The 15,681-nt window shown below is 49.4% G+C and overlaps 1 protein-coding gene across 2 annotated transcripts in view; it reads right to left on the reverse strand.

Moving 5' to 3' along the window:
- The window catches only part of DEPDC1B (DEP domain containing 1B), a 330,019-nt gene that overhangs the window by 91,401 nt on the left and 222,937 nt on the right, over positions 1 to 15,681 (reverse strand). The gene's annotated exons all lie outside the window — the stretch shown is intronic.

Below are 15,681 nucleotides of genomic sequence, written 5' to 3' on the forward strand. Positions count from 1 at the left end.
CGTCCCAGCGAGTCGGTCGTGTCAAGACCACACCTGATCGAGTACCTCGCCGCGTCCCGGCCTTCAACCAAAGCCTGGTTGAGCTTGTCCCGCACTTCCTGCGGGCATTGCGGCAAACACTCCGCGACCGTATCCCACAGGGAGTGGGTGTAGCGGCCCAAAAGGCACGCGGTATTACAAGACCGCAGTCCAGCGCTCAAAGAGGAAAAGACCTTCTTGCCAAATTGGTCATACCGCTTTGACTCCCGATCGGGCGGGCCGATGGGAACGCGGACTGTGAAGTGACTCTCCGGGGAGGGATGGGTGGAGAGGAAGGCAGGATCGTCCGAGCACGGACGGTGACGCCTGGCAACGTTCCGGTCAACCGGTGCACCGGAAGCGGGCCTGGACCAGGTGCCCAAAAGGACATCCGTCAGGGCCTCCTTAAACGGCAGCAGAGGCTCCTGAGGGCATGACTGCGGTTTAAACACTTCGGTCAGAATGTTAGGTTTGACCTTAGCGACGGGGAGCTCAAGGCGCAAGGCCTTGGCAGCCCTCATCAGGACCACCGAATAGGCAGCCCCCGCCTCTGACGCCACAGGGGAAAGCGAGACAAACCCAGGGTTGGGCGACTCGTCCAGACCACTGGCATCACCCAAGTCACCTACCCAGTCCACGTCATACTGGCAGGCACGGGATAAAGGGTCTTCAGACCCCTCCCAACCCTCTCCATACTCGTCCTCATCGCCGTAGTCTGGGTCGACGATATAGACTGGCTCCTCGGAGCCAATGGGCCCCAACGGCGCCGGACTCGGCGTCGGACGATGCCGGTCCGACTCCGCGTCAGGAGTCAGAGAGGGAATGGGGGTGGCGCCGCGCCGGCACCGGGGACCCGGCGCCGGCACCGGGGACCCGACGCCGGCCGGAACCGACGGCGGAGCCACGGCGTCGCGCGGAGGCGGCACCACGGGTTGGCCCAATGGAATCGGCGCCGGAGAGGCCGGTAGACCAGCCGGCGACGAACCTGAGGGACCCAGCGGGGCCGGAGCCGCCGGTGGCGTCGGGGCAGGAGCACCCGAACCGCTCGGGCCCCCAGACGGGACCGACGGGCCCGCAGGCGCCGTAGGCCCCGCCGGAGGAGATATCGCCCTCATAGCCATGAGGAACTCCTCGCGCGACGCGCCTTCCCCAGGGACCGACGGGTATGGGGCCGACGGCGTCGGCGACCCACGCGGGGCCGCGGGGGTGGGGCCACCCGAACCCCCGGCCGCATCACGCGGGCGTCGGGGGTATGATGACGATGCCCCGACTTCTTGTGACGCTTACCTGACGAACCGGAGGAATGGCGGCGACTCCCGGAGCGCTCATGGCGGCTCCACGATCGCTCCCTCGACCGCTCCCTCGACCTCCGACCGGACCAGGACCGCTCTCGACGCGGGGCCGACACTCGGAGATCGAGCAGCTTGCGGGACCGCTCCCGTCTAGCTTTGCTAGTCAAGGCCCGGCAGTCGACGCAGGACTCCACGTCGTGGTCCGCGCCCAGGCACCGGAGGCAGAGTCGATGGTGCTCGGTGACCGACATCAGGCGGTCGCACCCGTCGCAACTCTTGAAACCGGGCATCCTACCGGCACCGTAGAAGAATTAGGAATTATCAAAAACTTGGTCAAAAGACCGGAGTACTGCTCTTCGGATCTGCGCTAACTGGCGCGGAAAAAAGAAGAACTGACGTCAGCGCGCGGAGGCGGCGTCTATATACTCCAGCGACGTCATCACGGCGCACGACGCCGACGACGGACGCGGAGCCGCAGGGGACGCCTGCAGACGACGCCTACCGACGCGCAGGGGTACTGCTACGCAAAAGTTTCCGGATCCAGACTGACGCCTGGGGATATTCTAAGGTAAGGAATCTAATACTAACCTGTTTCTTTCAGATAAGTAGCTTAGACTCTTTATCCGGTGGGGCAGCTTCACCTGATGTTTGTGAGTTTGCTCTCTAGCGTGCGCTGGAAACTACAAGTGAGTCTAGTGGTACTGGACCTTTAATATATGCTGGGGCTGAACGGGCAGCTTTATACTTTTTCTCTATTCGAGGGTTAATGACCAGAGTTCTGACTGGGTCTTTGAAGACTTCAGGAGCATGCTTAATCACTCCTTTAAGCATTGGTAAAATGGATGAGGACCTTTGTGCATTATCAAAGGTCTCCATTAGAAAGTCTTCATCTACAGTGTCTGTATGCATATCTACTCCAGGATAGTGTGTGGCTCTGTGTATCAACTGATTAAAACCCATAGTGTCTTCTGGTGGGGAAGGCCTTGAGGGGTATATGTCATCTTGAGGGACATTTGGGACGTCTGGGGTGTTATAATCATCCCACGGGTCAGGTGAGCCTGGAGGAATAGATGGATCATCTATGTTAGCCCCTATATCATCAGAGCCATCATCCCTATTGTCATTGTCTGGTATGATAGAGGATGCAGGGGAATGTTGTGGTAGGGGAGCAGGTGGTGATGGTATATGTGGAGGAGGAGGGGAAGGAAGTCGTAAAGGCGAGGTAGCCATGTCCTTTTTCTTTAAATGAGAAGCTGGCGCTGGTGTATCCAGTGGTCGCTTTTTTGAAGCCAAAGTTAGCTGCCAAGTGATTGGGTCTTTAGCTAGAGTCTTTTGTGCAGGGTCTGGATGAAATAAGTCCTCTGCAGGAGGGCGATCTTTTGGTGCGGAGGGAGGCTTCGGCACCGAAACGGTCTCTTTTGGTTTTTTGGCAATGTCCTTAACCGGAGAATCAGGAGTCTTTTTCGGCTCCAAAGATTTTTTTCGGCACCGATGATTTTTTCGGCTCCGGTATATTTTTGGGATCCGATGTTTTTTTCGGTTCCGGTGGTCTTTTTGAATCTGAAGTGGGTTTGTTTGGGTCCGACCTGGGTTTCGGTGCCGTAGGAGTAGCAGTAGGCTTCGGCGCCGGTGGTTTGGATGTCGACAGGGCCGGTGACGTTGTCTTTTTCGGTGGCAGTAGGTGTGTGCCGGCACTGTGGGAAGGCCGGCTCGAGCCAGATTCGCCTGAAGGGCTTAGTTAGCTTCTTAGCCGGGCCCGAAGGTGGGGCAGTAGAAGCAGTGTATCGGTGTGCATCCGAGGGCGTGACTGGGGCCTTCTTTGGATGTGTCGAGGAAGGTTTGGGGTCGACGGTCTTACTAACGACCCGCTGTGCTGGAGTGATGTCATCGACGTCTGAATCTTCTGCCTCGGAGTTGCTGTCGACGTAGTGTTGTTAGGGACATCGATGCCTTCTTCAAAGATGTCGTCCGGAATCGGAGCTGAAGATAGAGCCATTGTTCTCCTTGCTCTTGGGTCCCGGATAGTCTTTCTGGAGCTGAAAGAGGCACAAGCGGAACAGTCTCTGGCCTCGTGCTCCGGGGAGAGGCAAAGGTTACACACTTCATGAAGGTCGGTGTGGAGAAACTTCAACCCACATTGAGGGCACTTTTTAAATGGCGTCCTTTCCATGAGCTGGAGTCAAGGCCTAGTTAGGCCCGAAGGCCGTCGACTATGACCAATATCGAAATCTTCGGTGTTGAAGAGTAGCGTCGACTGGGAAAGCGTTTGAAACTTATTGTTTGTAAGTTGGTGAGGATTGCGCGCCGAAGGAAATCGGTTCCAACACGGAGCGCTAGAAACACATCCGAGTCCGGTGGCGGAAAAAACAATCTGGGGATGGAGCCGATGCCCATGTGCAGTATCATCCAAAGGAGGATTCACCTATCCCGTGACTTCCAAAGACTTTTCTACAACAAAACAAACTGCAAACATCCGGGCCCAACACTAGGTGGCCATCTATGCACAGTGTGTAATCTGCAGCTCATATGCCTCGAACAGGTAGTATAGATACACGTCATGACTTCATCTTCACCCATGGATTAAAATCCATTGCTGCCACACTCACTCTGAATTTACTGTAGTACTTACGGGTCAATGCTGCTTGCCATGTTCATCCTCCATTAGAACTTAGTAGATGGTCAGTTTGCTGTATGATAAGTGCATTACAGTCACTGCACATAACTGTGGATTGGACATATGCTAAGTTGCCACGGACTACCCTTGTTTAACAATCATCCGTTCATAGTTTATGATGTTATCTTTTAAAAATTTCCAGCAAGTTTGCTTTAGTTTCAAAGGTAGATATGTTTGCTCAGCTCGAGGAATGGCTTTGCGGCATACTCTAGACCCCCCCAACTTGCATCCACAAACTGAAAGGAGTTGAATTTAGCATAGTGAGTGCACTAAAGGTGCATGAAAGACATGTCTTCCTGAGTCTCATGTGGCTGTCATGGAAGCCATTAGTATAGGTTCACTGGGCACGCGTTCAGCAACGTTCTGGAAGAAGGATGTGGAGACTTGACAGGTGGTAAAATATAGTCAGTCATTATGTCTTGTGGCATATGAATGTGATGGGCCCTTGCATGGCAGCAGTATGTTTGTGTGAGAGCAAGTGATATGGTTGTTTGGGCCCGTGGCTGGTGGTATGGAAGTCTTGTGTGTGGTGTGTGAATGGCGTGTGAATGGACCATAAAGTGGTTGGTGTCGTGAAGTGGCTTCATGGCTCCCCTTCAGAAGGCTTGGCTTCAATATTTACATACTTTGATAAGTATTTGTGCTTTGAAGCCAGCGTTTTTGGAGGTGCTAACACCAACCAGTGTAAGTGGTGGATTAGCTTAATAAAATTAATGTTAGATTTATATTTGGGTCTATTGAACGATAAGATATTTGTTTTGTCAAAATGGGTAGCAGGGGACTTTCTACCCTAGCTCAGTCGTCACCTAGGCAAACTTTTACATTTTTTAGTAGTAGACAAAGGGGTGAAGTATAAGGGTGAATGACTTGCGGGACTCTCACTGCTTTTTTTTACCCAATACGTTTTGGGCCCTAGCCTGTCACGGGTACTTGGGCATCCCACACGAGTGAGGCACCATTTTTATCAGAGAACTTGAGGTACCCTGGGTGGTAGGAAATTTGTGTCTGCCCGGCGATGGCACAACTTTCCCACACAACAATGTGTGGAAAAGTGATTGTTTCAGCTAAATTTGAGGTTTGCAGGGGATTCTGGGTAAGGAAACGTTGGGGGATCCACGCAAGCCATACCTCCCTGGAACCCTCCGGGTGTCCAGTTTTCAGAAATGTGTGAGTTTGATAGGCTTCCTGTTATACCTTGATTCCTACAAGTGCATCCTCTCCTTAGCTGCTCAGCCAGAATGAATGTGATGGCTATGTGGAATGAGTGGAATGTTTGTGTGGATAGAGTGAGAGTTGGAGAGTGGGCTGAGCAGCAACCATGCTGCTCCTGGTGGGACCTCTAAGATCTGTTACATACTTCTACTGAACCAACTAATACACCTTCTACTTGAAATATACCTCCTGGCTACCTCTGGTCATCTTTGGAATTTACCTTACAACATTTCCCTAGCTGGCCGCCGAGCACTGGGCCAAAAACCGAGGTGAACCACCCCCCCTTGCAAAACCAGGTTGTTTTGTGGTCGCCAATTTTGATGTTGCCTCAATACGTTTTGGGCCCTAGCCTGTCACTGGGACTTCAGACACCCACACGAGTGAGGCACCATTTTTATCGGGAGACCTTGGGGAACGCTGGGTGGTAGGAAATTTGTGTCTGCCCGGCGATAGCACAACTTTCCCACACAAAAATGTGTGAAAAAAATCAATTTTTCAGCTAAATTTGAGGTTTGAAAGGGATTCTGGGTAAGGAAACGTTGGGAGATCCACGACAGCCATACCTCCCTGGAACCCCCGGGTGTCTAGTTTTCAGAAATGTGTGAGTTTGATAGTTTTCCCTAGCTGGCCGCCGAGCACGGGGCCAAAAACCGAGGTGACCCCGCTTGCAAAACCAGGTTGTTTTGTGATAGGCAATTTTGATGTCCCCTCATTTCATTTTGGGCCCTAGCCTGTCGCAGGTACTTGGGCCTCCCACACAAGTGAGGTACCATTTTCCTCGGAAGACTTTGGGGAACGCGGGTGGGTGGAATTTTGTGGATCCACGCAGATTCCAGAACTTTCCACCACAGAAATGTGAGGAAAATGTTTTTTGGGGATAATATTTTAGGTTTGCAAGGGATTCTGGGTAACAGCGCCAGCCAAGTCACCCAATCCTGGATTCCCCTGGGTGGGTACTATTGAAAAATGTATAGGTTAGCTACGTTTCCCGGCCGGCAGAGATAGGGTTCAAAATCTACAACTAGGCACTTTGTTGAAAAAAGGTCAGTTTTCACTGCGAAAATGTGGTGTTTCCACGTTGCGTTTTAGGTCGTTTCCTGTTTGGGTACTTGGGCCTCCCACACAAGTGAGGTACCATTTTTATCCGAAGACTTTGGGCAACACGGGGTGGGTGGAAATGTGTGGATCCATGCAGATTCCAGAACTTTCCACCACAGAAATGTGAGGAAAAAGTGTTTATTTTTGACAATTCTTTAGGTTTGTAAGAAATTCTGGGTAACAGAACCTAGTGAGAGCCAGTCAAGTCACCCCATCCTGGATTCACCTGGGTGTCTAGTTTTATGTATAGGTTAGCTAGGATTCCCTGGGTGCCGGCAGATCAAGGGTTCAAAAACGACAGCTAGGCACTTTGCAAAAAAAGGGTAATTTTTCATTGTGAAAATGTGGTGTTTTCACGTTGCACATTGAGCCGTTTCCTGTCGTGGGCACAATGCCTACCCACACAAGTGAGGTACCATTTCTATCAGAACACTTAGGGTAATTCAGATTTGTAAAGCACCTGTTATTACCAATTGACTTTCGATGCATTTCTGCCCTCCAAATGAAAGACAATGTGTAAAAAACAGTCATATTGAAAAATTCTCATGCTAGTATGAGTATTCCCAATTTTGGAAATATGCAAATATCTACTGTTTCTAAACTCTATATTTTGTTCCCATTTCAGAAATACATAGGAGTCTTTCATACCGAATTTTCCATGTATACATTTTTCCAGAATAATTGCTATATACCTGGTACTTAAAAAAAAACATTGCTCAGTTTTTGGCTCTGGGTTCGTCGGGTTCTTGGTGAACCTACAAGTCATATATCTACACAACCAGAAAGGTTCAGCGGATGATGTAACAGTATATTGCTTTTAAACAGCTGTCATAATTAGAAGTTACAGGTGAAAAAGTTGACACAAAAGGCTGTTTTTTCAACAATTTTTCAATTTTTCCTATATTTAAATGTTAGTTGCTATTAAGAAACCTTGATGGATTTACACAAATGACCGCTTGCTGAATTCAAGATTTAGTCTACTTTTCCAAAATGTATAGCTTTCCAGGATCCATTATTGCTTTCATACCCATTTCTACCATTAACTGGAAGGAGGTTTAAAGCACACAAAATAGCAAAAATAGGCGATGTCCCAGAAAAATGCCAAAACTGTGTAACATTTTTTGGTTTTCAGACAAAAGTCGGCCATTCCCTAAAAGCCGGGAAAGTGGTGATTTCATCCACACAAACCCTTTTTTTATACCGTTTGCAGGAAAAAACTCAGACGCTTTCATTTGCAGCACTTTTTTTCCCATTTCCCCCCCCAAAAACAAAACGTTGTATATTTTCGCTAATTTCTCGGACCCCTCCAGGGGAATCCACAAACCCTGGGAACCTTTAGAATCTCCATGATGTTTGAAGGAAAGGACGCAAATTTGGCGTGGATAACTTATGTGGTCAAAAAATTACAGAGGCCTAATCACGAACTACTACTCATAGCCAAAAAAGGGCTCAGCACTAGGGGGAGAAAAGGCCCAGCAGTTAAGGGGTTAAAAACATGCATGCTGGGGCTGGTACCTACTGCTTATTACTTAAGATTTGAAGCTGTTGAGTTGTTGATTCTGGTCTACTGACCATAAAGGCAGCTTTTCCTTTCACCAGTTAAATTATTCAGAAAGATAAAAAGAAGCTTCCCAAGTGGCAGAGTCCTGCTGCATAGCAGATCTGTCCCACTCAGTTCTGATGCCCTCTCCCACCCTGCAACCCAGTGGCCACTCATGCTTTGCAATGATGCAGGCTCTGAAGGCAACAGAGGCTGTCAGCGTGAGCCAGGAGAGTTTTTTGAGAAAGGGGGAGACAAGCTGTTCCCAGCTCATGATATGTTAAGCAACAGAGTGAATTCCCCCCCAGAAAGGACAGGGAAGCTAGATGTGATGTATGGACACTGTTGGAAAGCAGCCTTTTCTACAGGGGCACCAAAGATGTCTGTTGCTGAACCTGTTTTTATTTGTTGGCCCTAGGACTCTGTACTTTACTCCTGGTAGACAGTAGTAAACTGCCTGTGCATTCATCTCCAAACCTGTTAAATTGGTATACACCTAATTGGCACATTTATTTACGACATGGTGGCAGTGGCCTACATCCTGTACCCAGGCCCTATAAATTGCATGCTACTAGCGCGCTGCAGCACTCATTGTGCCACCCACTAAAGGAGCACTATAAACAGGTCACCAGGCCTGCCATTACAGCCTAGGTGTGCAGTTTAAACTGACATTTTGACCATGCAAAATGAAACTTTTGCCTGGCCTACACTTTGCTTTTTAATACTTTAATGTCACCCCTAAAGTATGCCCTAACCCCCAATTTTTGGACATAGTAATTAACACAAGGGTGTGCGCACTAAGCCAACCAGGAACCTGGGACAATAGCATAAAACACACAACAATTGTTCAATGTAGAGTTATTTCTGACAAGTTACAATTAAACAGTTGTATGGACAATCTAAGATTTCCACAAACTGCACATTATTCACAAATATATAGCATATCTTTTCAAGACCAATATAAATCTTAAAATTAATTTAGTAACCAACCCTAAACGCAGTTATATTCAATATAGTTTAGTCACAATTTAGCGGGGAAGAGAAAGGCAATGGTCATGTGAGATAATGTGTGGACTAGATTGACTGGTCACAAGCGAGCAAACAGTGGAAGCGGCACTCAGTCTTAATTAGCTTTCCACCTAGAGTTTGGTGCAGTTTCCGCCCTTGCCTGCAAATTCAAACAGTTCCCAGATGGCAGCACACCGCAGGGACTGATTTCCATAAGGAGCGGCATCACTTTCGGCCCGTTCTTTTAGCCGGTCAGGAGAGTCTTTTATTCTTCAGCCCACTCCTACCCACCAGGAGCTCTTACCTAATATGCCTCAAGTCTCAATTGGTTCACCTTCACCACTGGGTCCTATCAAATTCCTCTACTACTCAGCAGGAAGTTCGACCCTCACAAATGTGCTCTACCCATTTCCCTTGTCTTGGTGATTACAGTTAGAAATGGGGGTCTCTAGTTGTCAGAGGTAGGTACCTTTGTCTAAATAGGGGCCTTTGCTTCTAGTCCGGGTAAGGGGCATACAATTTTAAAATAACCCCTGCTAACCCCCTTGGTAGCTTGGCATGAGCAGACAGGCTTGTCTCACAGGCAGTGTGTAAAGCATTTGTGAACACATACAGTAATACAGTGAAAACACTACAAATGGACACCACACCAGTTTAGAAAAAAAGTAATCTTTATCTAAACTAAAACAGGACAAACAACAAAAACCCATAATAGTTATCAAGATATCCTCAGAAATAGGTTATTCACTCAATTAAAGTTTGTAGCAAAAAATAACTCAACCTGGTGTTATTACGGCATTGTGACAGATGAAAATCCCAAAGAACGGCAACGACCGCGAAGTGCGCGTCATCAGGCGTGGAGTCAAGCAGACCCCCAAAGAACAGTACCTTGGAATTCATGAAAGCAAAGACAGTAAACAGCGTTTGGGAGGTGATGCTTCGTTGGCGTTGTGCGGCGTAGGTTCCTTACGACCCCAGGGGGGGTGAAGCCTCAGTTCTTTACTGCGGCGCAGGGGAGGTGAGACGTCTGTTCTTTACTGTGTCGGGGAGGTGACATCACGAGGGCGGCGAGGCGGAGGTTCCTTACGCAGGTGCGTTTCAGTGGAGTCACCCACATCGAGTACCGGCTCCGCATTGATGAAACCCTGGTGGCTGTGAAGTCGGGCCTGTAGTGCGAGTCGGGACAGTTCATCGTGGAAGTTACGAGCGGTGTCCTCGGCTCCGGTGCAGGCAGCGGGCTTCAGTGACTACTTCGGAGTCGATGCGGCACGGCGTAGGCAGGCGTCAGGCGTACGGTGCAAGTCGGGGCAGTGCGTCGTGCTCTTCATGAGCGGTACCCACGGCTTCGGTGCAGGTTACGGCATTGCTCGCGGGTTTTGCAATTTCCTTCTGTGGCAGCTGAAACAGTAGTTTAGATGCAGAGAGACAGAAGAAATTAAGTCTTTTTATCCCTGAGACTTCAAGAGGCAAGCTCAATTTACAGCCAAGTACTTTTCTCCTTTTCCTGGCAGTAAGTAGCCACTGCAGGCCAACCCCAGAAAGTAAACAGCACAGGGGCAGTATTCCTCCTCTGCTTCTCCATGGAAAAGGCTCCTCTTGATTTCCAGAAGTGATCTAAAAGTCTGGGGCCTGGGCCTCTCTTTTTATAAACAAAAAATCCTTGGTTCTCTGAAGGCAGAGAGTGTCTGTACCCAGCCAAAACAGTTCTGTCCTCACTGGTGCAGGTTCCTGGCAGGAGGTAGAGAAAGCATTGTTGAAGGCAGACCAGGCCCATTCAGGTGAAAGGAAATCTCCTTCCCCTACTCTAAATGCAGCCCAGGTCTATTCAGCCCAGCCCTGAATCATCAGGCTCTCTGGAGCCACTGCCCTTCTCCAGCTCCTGTCATCCAAAAGCCAGGCATGCAATACACAAACCAAGCAGCGGCACACTGGATGGTTAAGCAAGAAATAACCTACTTACTAAAAGTGGTATTTTCAAACACAGTATGTAAAAATTACCCTCACTAAAAGATGCATTTTACCATTCTGAGTTCAGGCATACTAAACATTATTTTTCCACCTTGTTCACAGGGGTAGTTATGTTTATAAGATGTTATCTATCTTCAACAAAGCCGACGGTCTTCAACAAAGCCGACGCTGTCCTCGCACCCCACCTGCGGGACATCATCAACACCTCCTTCGACTCCGCCACCTTCCCTGAGAGCTGGAAGCACGCCGAACTCAGCGCTCTCCTCAAGAAACCCACAGCAGACCCCACCGACCTCAAGAACTACCGTCCCATCTCGCTCCTCCCGTTCCCGGCCAAAGTCATCGAGAAGACCGTCAACAAACAGCTGGCCGCCTTCCTCGAGACGAATGGATCCCTCGACCCCTCACAGTCCGGCTTCCGAGCAAACCACAGCACCGAGACCGCCCTCATCGCCGCCACCGACGACCTTCGAACTCTGATGGACAACGGAGAAACAGCGGCCCTCATCCTCCTGGACCTCTCCGCGGCTTTCGACACTGTCTGCCACCGCACCCTAGTACAGCGCCTCAGCAACATCGGAATCCAGGAGAAGGCACTGGAATGGATCACCTCCTTCCTCGACGGAAGAACACAAAGAGTCCGCCTACCACCGTACAAGTCAGAGGCCACCAAAGTCATCTGCGGCGTACCCCAAGGATCCTCGCTGAGCCCAACCCTCTTCAACGTCTACATGAGCCCCCTCGCGGCCATCGCACGCCAACACAACCTGAACATCATCTCCTACGCCGACGACACCCAGCTGATCCTCTCCCTGACCAACGACCCCGCCACCGCCAGAGCCAACCTGCACGAAGGGATGAGAGACGTAGCCGAATGGATGACGACCAGCCGCCTGAAACTGAACTCAGACAAGACGGAGGTCCTCATCCTGGGCTCCACGCCCTCCGCCTGGGACGACTCCTGGTGGCCCCCCGCCCTGGGCACCGCACCCAAACCGACGGACCACGCACGCAACCTGGGCTTCATCCTGGACTCCTCCCTCTCCATGACCAGACAAGTCAACGCCGTCTCCTCGTCATGCTTCAACATCCTGCGCATGCTACGTAAGATCTTCCGGTGGATCCCCACCGAGACGAGGAAGACGGTCACCCAAGCCCTCGTCACCAGCCGACTGGACTACGGCAACGCCCTCTACGCCGGAACCACTGCCAAACTCCAGAAGAGACTCCAGCGGATCCAGAACGCCTCGGCGAGACTCATCCTAGACATCCCCCGACGCAGCCACATCTCCGGACACCTGAGAGATCTGCACTGGCTCCCGGTCAACAAGAGAATCACCTTCCGGCTCCTCACCCACGCGCACAAAGCCCTACACGACCAAGGCCCGAGCTACCTCAACAACCGGATCAACTTCTACACTCCCAAGCGCCTCCTCAGATCAACCAACCACGCCCTCGCCGCCGTCCCCCGCATCCGAAGAGCGACAACAGGAGGAAGATCCTTCTCCTACCTGGCCGCCAAGACCTGGAACTCACTTCCGACCAATCTGCGCCTGACCCAAGACCACCTCTCCTTCAGGAAGAAGCTCAAGACCTGGCTGTTCGAGCAGTAGCGGCACCCCCCCCCTCCCAGCGCCTTGAGACCCTACGGGTGAGTAGTGCGCTCTACAAATGACCTGATTGATTGATTGATCAACAGACTCCCCATTCTGTCCTATGGGAACAGGTAGCCTTGCAATAGTGAAAAACAAAATTGGCAGTGATTCACTATCAGGACATGCCACACACAAACCAGGGCATGTCCTATCTTTCACATACACTGCACCCTGCCCGCTGGGGTACCTTGGGCCTACCTCAGGGGTGACTGACATTTATTTATTTATTTTGAAAGTTTTATATAGCGCGGACAAGATCTTTGCAGATATCAGAGCGCTTTACACAGAAAGGGTACATGAGGGAACATATTCAAAACAAATAAATCAGAGGAGCAAACAGTACAAATAAGTGAGGGCAAAACCAATCATGTAAATCAGTAAATCAATCATACAAGTATTAAAAATATGCAACAGGGTCAAACAAATAATACAGATCGGTGCCTATTCTTAAGGAGACCTAAGTAATAGTTCAGGTGTATTTTGCCATAAGGATAGCTTTTACTTCTTTCTTAAAGATTGTAGTGGAGGAGATGAGCCTAGTTTCGGGGGGGAGTGAGTTCCAGATTCTGGGTGCCATTCCTGAGAAGGAGCGTTTATATGTTTTTTCCTTCCGGAATCTACGTGGTTTCAGCAGAAGATTGTTTGTGCCTCTCGTGTTTCTAGCGCCGCCAGAGATTGTCAACTTCTGAGAGAGGTAGCCGGGAGAGTTCAGGTGTACCGCCTTGTGAGTCATGCAGGCGATTTTCAGATGTATTCTGGCTTCAAAAGGCAGCCAGTTCAGGGATTTCAAGTCAGGGGAAATATGAGAGTGTTTTTTTGACCCAGTAATGAGCCTCGCTGCAGCGTTTAGAGAAGCTCTTAGGGGTGCGGTAGTAGTTAGCGGGAGTCCGCAGAGGGCGACGCTGCCATATTCTATTCAAGGGATGACTAGTGCTTGTACTGCGGTTTGGAAGTCATTGGCTGGGAGGAATGGTTTGAGTTTCCTCAGGGTATTGATTTGGAAATTCGCTCCCTTAGTTGCCTTGTTGATGTGTTGCTGCATGTTGAGATTGGTGTCGAGGGTTATGCCTAGAGATTTTGCTGAATCCACGATGGTGGGTTGGACATTGAGTGCAGTTAGGTGTTTGAGCCAACTTTGAGTGGTGGAGATCTTCGCTGGAGGTGAGATCAGAAGGAACTCTGTTTTCAGAGCATTGAGTTTGAGATGATTATCGGCCAGCCAAGATTGGGTGCTTCTGATCGTTGAGTTCAGGAGCAAGATGTCTTTGGGGGATTGTAATTTGAGGTAAAGTTGGGTGTCATCGGCATACATGTGAAAGTGTATGTTAGCTGCCTGTAGCAAGGTGGTGAGAGGTTCCATCACTAGGTTGAACAGAGTTGGGGATAGTGAGGATCCTTGGGGGACGCCCAGCGTTACAGGTATTGGAGAGGACATCAGGTTGTTGCTCTTGAATTTCTGCGACCTGTTGTGAAGAAAGGAAGTGAACCACTTGAGAACAGTTTCAGATAATCCCATTCTAGTGCTTAGTAGTTCGAGTAAGTTCTCATGTTTAACGGTGTCGAATGCTGAAGAGAGATCAAGAAGGATGAGAAGGCAGGTGTTGTTTTGGTCTAGCATTTGAAGTGCGTCGTCAATTATGTGGGTCATAGCAGTTTCTGTATTATGTCCTGCTCGGAAGCCTGATTGATGAGGATTGAGGAGATCAAATTGTTCAATGTGTTTAGTCAATTGTAGTTGTACGCATTTTTCCAGCAGTTTGGCGAGAGTGGGGATATTAGTGATGGGACGGTAATTGTTCAGATCAGAGGGGTCGGCTGTAGGTTTCTTTAGTAAGGGAGTGACTTGTCCAACTTTGAGGGAGTCAGGTATGGTTCCTTGTTGAAGAGAGCCGTTGATAATTCTAGTCCAGAGTGGGAGAAGCAAAGGGGCAAAGTCTTTTACAGCGTTAGCAGGAAGGGGATCTGTGAGGTGATTGGATGGTTTCAAGGTGCTGAGCAGTTTGCCAATTTCCTCTTCAGAGTATGTGCCAAAGGATGACCATGTAGCATTGTTTTTTGGTTCAATGGGTGCAATGCATTGAGGTTTGGAGTAGAGGCTTGCGTCCGCGAGGAGATCGCTCTTAATGTTGTCCGTTTTTTGGATAAAGAAAGCGGAGAAGTCTTCACAGGAGGGAGCTTCGCGCACAGTGCTGAGCTGTTGGGGTTGTTCCTTGGATTGAGTTTTGATTAGCTCAAACAATTTTCTTGGACGGTTTTTTGCTTGGTCAAGCTGGAGGCTGAAGAAGTCTAGTTTTGAACGTTTTATTTTCCTGAAATAGGCGTTTCTCTTTTTCTTCAGAGTTTTTAGGTGCAGTGCAGAGGGAGCTTATCTCCAGGTGCGTTCTGCCATTCGCATGTCTCGTCTATCCTCATTGAGACTTCAGTCATACCATGGGTTGGACATTTTAGTTGAGACTCTTTTTAACTGCATAGGTGCCGCCTCATTTATTATTGAAGTCATAGCATTGAGGTAGTGGTCAGTCAGTGATTGAACATCCTTAACGCCGGGCGGTGGTAGTAGGAGATTGCAGCTGTTAGGAGGTAAAGAGCTTGGGTTGAGTTTTTTCAGGTCTCTTTTCCAGACTTTGGGCTTGGAGGATTGAGCCGGGTTGCGTTTAACTTTTACATTGATGAAGAATGTGACAATATGGTGATCTGACCAGTCACAAGGTTGGATAGACTCGAGTTGGATAGAGTCCTCTTTGGAGATGATAAGGTCGAGGATAGAGCCTTTTTCGTGGGTCGGGCTGTTGCATATTTGGGTGAGTTCAAGGGCATTGAGGAAACTTTTAAGACTATTTACCACCGCGTCATTGCGATCGTTCCAGTGGAGGTTGAAGTCGCCAAGGTATATTTGTGTGAGCTGCCGTCCGGAGTTGGTTGAGATCATATCCATGATTTGTTGAGAAAAGGTGAGGTTGTCTCTGGGTGGGTGGTAAATGCAATGTAGAGAGCATATCGGTTTGTCCTCACTGATAATGTCGAGGCAGATGTATTCACAAGATGTTGGGGATGATATGGAGGTGGACTTGCCTTTCAGAACGGAGAGGTTGTTCCTGTGGATGCATGCGATTCCACCACCTATTTTGCCTGGCCTGTCAAGTCTAATTATGTGGTAATTAGGTGGAACCAGAATGTCCATTATAGGTGATGAGGCTTCAGTTAGCCATGTTTCAG

The sequence above is a fragment of the Lissotriton helveticus genome, chromosome 2_1 (assembly GCF_964261635.1).
Source record: "Lissotriton helveticus chromosome 2_1, aLisHel1.1, whole genome shotgun sequence".
Classification (NCBI taxonomy): Eukaryota; Metazoa; Chordata; class Amphibia; order Caudata; family Salamandridae; genus Lissotriton; species Lissotriton helveticus.